The sequence below is a fragment of the Musa acuminata genome, unplaced genomic scaffold, assembly GCF_036884655.1.
Source record: "Musa acuminata AAA Group cultivar baxijiao unplaced genomic scaffold, Cavendish_Baxijiao_AAA HiC_scaffold_1136, whole genome shotgun sequence".
Taxonomy (NCBI): Eukaryota; Viridiplantae; Streptophyta; class Magnoliopsida; order Zingiberales; family Musaceae; genus Musa; species Musa acuminata.
This window is the reverse complement of record NW_027021348.1, coordinates 1,247,501-1,255,000: the sequence shown is the minus strand read 5'-3', so window position 1 is coordinate 1,255,000 and position 7,500 is coordinate 1,247,501.

The following is a 7,500-nucleotide window of genomic DNA, read 5'->3' as shown; positions in this document are numbered from 1 at the left end:
TCACCGCGCGACGCAAGAACAGCCCAAAAACAGGCCAAAACGGCCCAAAAACGGGACAAAACTGGCCATTTTTGGCTGCGCGAGCGAGCGGCGAGCGGCGGACAGCGAGCTAAGCGAGAGGCAGCACCGTCCCTGCTATACGAAAGCCCCATCCAGCCCTGTGCCACCCGGGGGGTTCCAGGGTGCTGAGATGGCTGACATTTTGCTCCGCTCACGACGGTCACCGCGCGACGCAAGAACAGCCCAAAAACAGGCCAAAACGGCCCAAAAACGGGCCAAAACTGGCCATTTTTGGCTGCGCGAGCGAGCAGCGAGCGGCGGACAGCGAGCGAAGCGAGAGGCATCACCGTCCCTGCTATACGAAAGCCCCATCCAGCCCTGTGCCACCCGGGGGGTTCCAGGGTGCTGAGATGGCTGACATTTTGCTCCGCTCAAGATGGTCACCGCGCAACGCAAAAACAGGCCAAAAACTGGCCAAAACGGGCCAAAACTGGCCATTTTTGGCTGCGTGAGCGAGCGGCGAGCGGCGAACAGCGAGCGAAGCGAGAGGCAGCACCGTCCCTGCTATACGAAAGCCCCATCCAGCCCTGTGCCACCCGGGGGGTTCCAGGGTGCTGAGATGGCTGACATTTTGCTCCGCTCACGACGGTCACCGCGCGACGCAAGAACAGGCCAAAAACTGGCCAAAACGGCCCAAAAACGGGCCAAAACTGGCCATTTTTGGCTGCGCGAGCGAGCGGCGAGCGGCGGACAGCGAGCGAAGCGAGAGGCAGCACCGTCCCTGCTATACGAAAGCCCCATCCAGCCCTGTGCCACCCGGGGGGTTCCAGGGTGCTGAGATGGCTGACATTTTGCTCCGCTCACGACGGTCACCGCGCGACGCAAGAACAGCCCAAAAACAGGCCAAAACGGCCCAAAAACGGGACAAAACTGGCCATTTTTGGCTGCGCGAGCGAGCGGCGAGCGGCGGACAGCGAGCGAAGCGAGAGGCAGCACCGTCCCTGCTATACGAAAGCCCCATCCAGCCCTGTGCCACCCGGGGGGTTCCAGGGTGCTGAGATGGCTGACATTTTGCTCCGCTCACGACGGTCACCGCGCGACGCAAGAACAGCCCAAAAACAGGCCAAAACGGCCCAAAAACGGGCCAAAACTGGCCATTTTTGGCTGCGCGAGCGAGCAGCGAGCGGCGGACAGCGAGCGAAGCGAGAGGCATCACCGTCCCTGCTATACGAAAGCCCCATCCAGCCCTGTGCCACCCGGGGGGTTCCAGGGTGCTGAGATGGCTGACATTTTGCTCCGCTCAAGATGGTCACCGCGCAACGCAAAAACAGGCCAAAAACTGGCCAAAACGGGCCAAAACTGGCCATTTTTGGCTGCGCGAGCGAGCGGCGAGCGGCGAACAGCGAGCGAAGCGAGAGGCAGCACCGTCCCTGCTATACGAAAGCCCCATCCAGCCCTGTGCCACCCGGGGGGTTCCAGGGTGCTGAGATGGCTGACATTTTGCTCCGCTCACGACAGTCACCGCGCGACGCAAGAACAGGCCAAAAACTGGCCAAAACGGCCCAAAAACGGGCCAAAACTGGCCATTTTTGGCTGCGCGAGCGAGCGGCGAGCGGCGGACAGCGAGCGAAGCGAGAGGCAGCACCGTCCCTGCTATACGAAAGCCCCATCCAGCCCTGTGCCACCCGGGGGGTTCCAGGGTGCTGAGATGGCTGACATTTTGCTCCGCTCACGACGGTCACCGCGCGACGCAAGAACAGGCCAAAAACTGGCCAAAACGGCCCAAAAACGGGACAAAACTGGCCATTTTTGGCTGCGCGAGCGAGCGGCGAGCGGCGGACAGCGAGCGAAGCGAGAGGCAGCACCGTCCCTGCTATACGAAAGCCCCATCCAGCCCTGTGCCACCCTGTCACGACCTTAGCTGGAATTGCCTAAGGCGTGAGGCACCCTTGCGGCCGAAGACGCGAACTTAGCTTGCGTTGCCTAAGTCGCGGGTCACCCTCGTTGCAAAGACGCGAACTTAGCTTGCGTTGCCTAAGTCGCGCTTTGCCCTTGCGATCTTGCTCCGCAAGGATCAGCCACTTTGTAACCTCTCGCAGGTCCCGAAGGACCTGTAAAAGAGAAAGAAAGTTAGATCGAAAGAACGAGCAACGGACAAGTCCCGAAGTCTCGCGAAAAGGGAAGCTTTACAAGCAAATCGTCGAACACCTTGTGTGCACAAGAGAAAAGAGGGAGAGGGAGGAAAACAAGGCTTTCAAGGATGAACGAACAGCTGCAAGCCCACAAACAGCCGCTCACCTGGTCCCGGACGCAACACCAAGTTCCCGTAAAGGTCACGTGCGAACTTGCGAAAGAGTGTTCAACGCCCGGTATATAACCGAAGCCCCATCCAGCCATGTGCCACCCGGGGGGTTCCTGGGGTCTGAGCTGGCTGACATTTTGGTGAGCGGAGGCAGCACTCCGCTCACCTCCCGCGGCACGCGAAAACGGCTCCGTTTTGGGCTGTTTTGGGGCTGTTTTGCTCGGTTTGGTGAACGGTCGCTTTGCAACGCTGCAGCTTGTTCGAACTTACATATTTACAAGCAAAATGACCCAAAACCATAAGAAAACATGCTGTCAAGCAGCTGTACATGCGGGTGCGAGCGACGAACGGTTCGTTGAACGGAGTTGTTGCGGGTGCGCGACGACCGTTCGTGACATTCTCCCCCACTTAAACTGTCGACGCCCTCGTCGACGCTTGTTGGTAGTTGTTGATGACTTCTTCTTCATGTCGCAGGGCGTCTTCAGGCTCCCAACTGGCTTCAGTTCGGGGAAGCTTTCGCCACTTCACCAAGTACTCTGTCTGCTCCGCTCCGTTGGGTTGCTTTATCTTGCGATCCGCCAGAATGGTTTCCACTCGCTTCTCGTAGGAGGCTGTGATGGGAGGTAGCCGAGTTGGAATACTTCGAGAAGCATCTTGCGGATCCGAATGGTAGGCCTTCAGGTTGCTGGCGTGAAGAACGTTGTGAATTTTGAACCACGCCGGCAGCTGCAACTTGTAAGAAACATTGCCTACTCTACTGATAATTGGGAAGGGCCCTTCATACTTACGCACCAATCCTTTGTGGACTCTTTTCCTGAAGAATTGGAGTGATGCTGGTTGGAGCTTTACCAACACCAAATCGCCAACTTTGAACTCTTGTGGTCGCCTTCCCAAGTCTGCCCACTTCTTCATCCGTTTTGCCGCCTTCTCCAAGTAAGCCCGCGCAATATCGGCATTTCGATGCCACTCCTTTGCGAAATGGTAGGCTGATGGACTACTCCCAGTATAACCAATTGCCATAGTGTGCGGAGTCGACGGTTGTTGTCCTGTGATAATTTCGAAGGGGCTCTTGTTGGATGCAGAGCTCCGCTGCAAGTTGTAGGAGAATTGGGCGATGTCCAACAGCTTCACCCAATCTCGTTGATTGGCACTCACGTAGTGCCGGAGATACTGCTCTAAGAGCGAATTTATTCTTTCAGTTTGACCATCCGTCTGGGGGTGGAGGCTTGTAGAGAAGTATAACTTTGACCCCAACAATTTGAATAGCTCGGTCCAGAATCGTCCCAGGAACCGAGCGTCTCGATCACTAACAATATTGTGTGGGACTCCCCAATACTTCACTACACCCTTCATCATCAGTCTGGCCGCCTCTTCAGCTGAACAGTGTAGGGGAGCAGCAATGAAAGTTGCATACTTTGAAAACCGATCGACCACCACAAGTATCGATCCAAGTCCCCCTACAGGCGGCAAGCTAGATATGAAGTCTAAGGAAATGCTCTCCCATGGCCTTTCTGGTACAGGCAACGGCTCCAAAAGTCCCACCGGCTTCCGTTGCTCCACCTTGTCTTGTTGGCAAGTAAGGCATGTTCGAACATACTCCTCCACATCAATCCCCATCTTTGGCCAATAGAAGGCCCTCTCCACGAGAGCCAATGTTCTGTGAATGCCGGGATGTCCAGCCCAAAGGGAATCGTGACACTCTTTCAAGAGTTCACGCCTTAAATTGTCCACTCGGGGAACATAAACTCTATTCCCTTTTGTGTAAACAAGTCCCTCCTGGACCCAAAATCGTCGTGCCTTGCCTTCTTTGATGAGCTGCATCAGGATAACTGCCTGGGGATCACTATACAGTCCATCTCTGATTCGAGAAAGGAAGTTGGAATGTAACTGACTTGTTTGGCCTCTGCCCTCCAGTTGTGCAGCATTCACGCACTCCACCTTCCGACTCAGCGCATCGGCCACGACATTCGCCTTCCCGGGCTTGTATTCCATTGCCATATCAAATTCAGCCAGGAAGTCCTGCCACCGTGCTTGCTTTGGGGAGAGCTTCTTCTGAGTTTGGAAATAACTCAGGGCGATGTTGTCTGTCCTCAGCACAAATCGCGACCCGAGGAGGTAGTGTCGCCAAACTCGTAGGCAGTGGATCACCGCTGTCATCTCCTTCTCATGCACTGGATACCGCCTCTCGGTCTCGTTGAGTTTGCGGCTCTCGTAGGCCACCGGATGACCTTCTTGCATGAGTACTCCACCAATAGCAAAGTCCGAAGCATCGGTATGGACTTCAAAGGGCTCTCCATAGTTTGGCAATTTGAGCACTGGTTCTTCCAGAACAGCAGCCTTCAGATCTTGGAATGCTATCTCACATTTGTCAGACCACTTCCAAGGCTGCTCCTTCTTCAGCAACTCCGTCAGTGGGGTTGCCCGCTTCGAATATCCTGAAATGAAGCGTCGATAGTAGTTGACGAATCCAAGGAAGGATCTCAACTCTGGCACCTTCTTTGGTGTTCGCCATTCCGCAACTGCTTGCACCTTCGACTTGTCCATCCGAATGGAGCCACCACCGATTCGATGCCCTAAGAATAGGATCTCAGTTTGAGCAAAGTAGCATTTCTCCCTTTTTACGAACAAAGTGTTCTCCCTGAGAACCTTGAAAATCGTCCGAAGGTGCTTGACGTGCTCCTCGAGCGTTTGGCTGTAGACGACGATATCGTCCAAGTAGACGACCACGAACTTATCCAAATACTCCTTGAATAGTTGGTTCATGAGAGTACAGAATGTGGCCGGAGCGTTGGTTAAGCCGAAAGGCATCACCAAGAACTCAAACGCTCCATACCTGGTCACACAGGTAGTCTTCGCTTCGTCGCCTTCAGCAATGCGCACCTGCCAATACCCCGACCGAAGGTCGAGTTTTGAGAAATACTTGGCCTTGCCCAGTTGGTCGAACAAGTCCGCGATGAGCGGGATGGGATACTTGTTCTTCACCGTTACTTTGTTGAGGGCTCGATAGTCGACGCATAATCGGAGGCTCCCATCTTGTTTCTTCTGGAAGAGAACTGGAGCTCCGAAAGGTGCTTTTGAGCTGCGGATGAGACCACCGCTTAGCAGTTCACCTAACTGCTTCCTGAGTTCGGCCAACTCTGGCGGGGGCATACGGTAGGGTGGTCTCGCTGGAGGCTTCACTCCTGGCTCCAGCTCGATACTGTGATCCACGCCTCTGCGTGGTGGGAGAGTCTTCGGCAACTCGGGTGGCATAACGTCTTCGAACTCCTTCAAGACGTTCGCCACTACAGCAGGTTCTTGAATGGCCTCTTCGTTGAGTGGCTCTAGCTTCATAGCAGCCACGAATGTCAGTTCGCCCTTTCGCACCCCTTTCTTCAATTGTAAGGCCGAAATGTGTTGGGGCTCCTTGGTTCCTCTCCGAGAGACGGGAACCACGCAGGGGTCATCGCCTCCCATCATACATAGGGAGTTTAAGAACGGCATCGGCACCAACTTCGCCGCATGCATAAACTCCATTCCAAGAATCACTTGGAAGTCGTCTAGTGGCACGGCCATCATGTTGGTGTTACCGCTCCAAGTCCCGATTTTGATAGGAACACCCTTCGCCAACCCGGAGATTCGCCTGGCCTCCGAGTTCACCGCCTTCATTCGGCTTGGGCTCTTCTCCAATGTCAACCCAAGTCGCTGTGCTTCGCGATCGGCTATGAAGTTGTGGGTAGCGCCCGTGTCCACCATTGCACGGGTCGTTTGGCCATTTAGCTTAATGTCCACATACATTAGTTCGCTGCTTCCTGCTTTTTGTGCCTTCGTCTTCGTGTTCTCCCCCACTTGACCCCGCATAGCGTTCAACAGACGCATTGCTCCCATTCGGGGTCCTTGTGACTCCTCCTCGTCGCTGCTGGATTCTGAGCTGCTCGAACTAAGAGCAACAGCTTTGCCCTTGTCCGATCGGGGAGGGTGGATGGAAGCTGTCAAAGCGTTGAGTGCCTGCTTCTGTGGGCACTCCCTTACCATGTGCGGTCCTCCGCACAAGAAGCATCCTCCAGGTTTTGAGGCCTTGCCTTTTGGGTTCGGCCCTTTGTGGGAGCTCTTCTTCTTCTGTTCGCCCCCGAGATCTTTCCCTCGAGAATGTTTTGGAGGGCGATTGCTTGAAGATTGTTTCCTTCTCGCTGGGTCTTCAGAGGAAACGAAGTCGGTGAGCCTTTCTGCAGCTGCAATTGCCCCGACCACGTCGGTAACATTCCTTCGATTCAGCTCTTGCTGAGCCCATGGTTTCAGACCATCAAGGAAGCTGAACAACTTGTCCTTCTCGGACATGTCCTGTATGTCCAGCATCAGTGCAGAAAACTGCTTTACATAGTCTCGGATGGTGGTACTTTGGCGGAGTTGTCTCAACTTCCTTCTTGCGACGAACTCTGTGTTCTCCGGTAGGAACTGAGTTCTCAACTCCCGCTTCAAGTCTTCCCATGTGTCGACTCGACACCGACCTTGTTGGATCTCCTCCCAACGAGTTCGCCACCAAAGTTTCGCATCTCCATTCAGATACATTGTTGCTATTGAAACTTTGGTATCTTCAGAATCGGGCCTCGTAGCTCGGAAGTATTGCTCCATGTCGAACAGAAAGTTCTCGAGCTCCTTGGCATCTCTGGCCCCTCCGTATCCATGGGGCTCAGGTGCCCTCAAGTTTTGTGGCGGTGCAACGCGGGTGTTGCCTCCTCCCGCATTTAGCATTCTTGTGAGCATAGCCACCTTCGCCGTGAGTTCCGCCACAACGTCTTGCAAGTGCTGCACGGAGTCCTTGGTGTCATCGGACAGTCGGTCGACTAGGGCCTCGACCTTGTCGATCCTGGACTCCGCTTCCTCTTGCGAGCTCTCTACCCCAACAAGTCTTTGTTGGCCATGGTAGAGTTCCTCCATGCTCGCTTCCAGAACATCTAGGCGGGTTTCCGCCGTCGTGAGTCTCTCCTTATGACTCTTTTTTCCTGTTAGCGCACCAGATTGCGCTTCCTCCGCTCGCGGAGAGTTGCCAACTTCTCGCTCATCCTGTTCGCTGCCGCGATCCTCGTGAGCGGCTCCAACAGCATGAGAGCGAGTGTGCACATGCAGCCCACCTGCGGCTGCTTGGGGCAAGGTTCCGGCTTGCCCCGTCTTGCTTGATTCGCCACGATGCTTTGCCATGGCGAAGTTGCGAAGTTCGT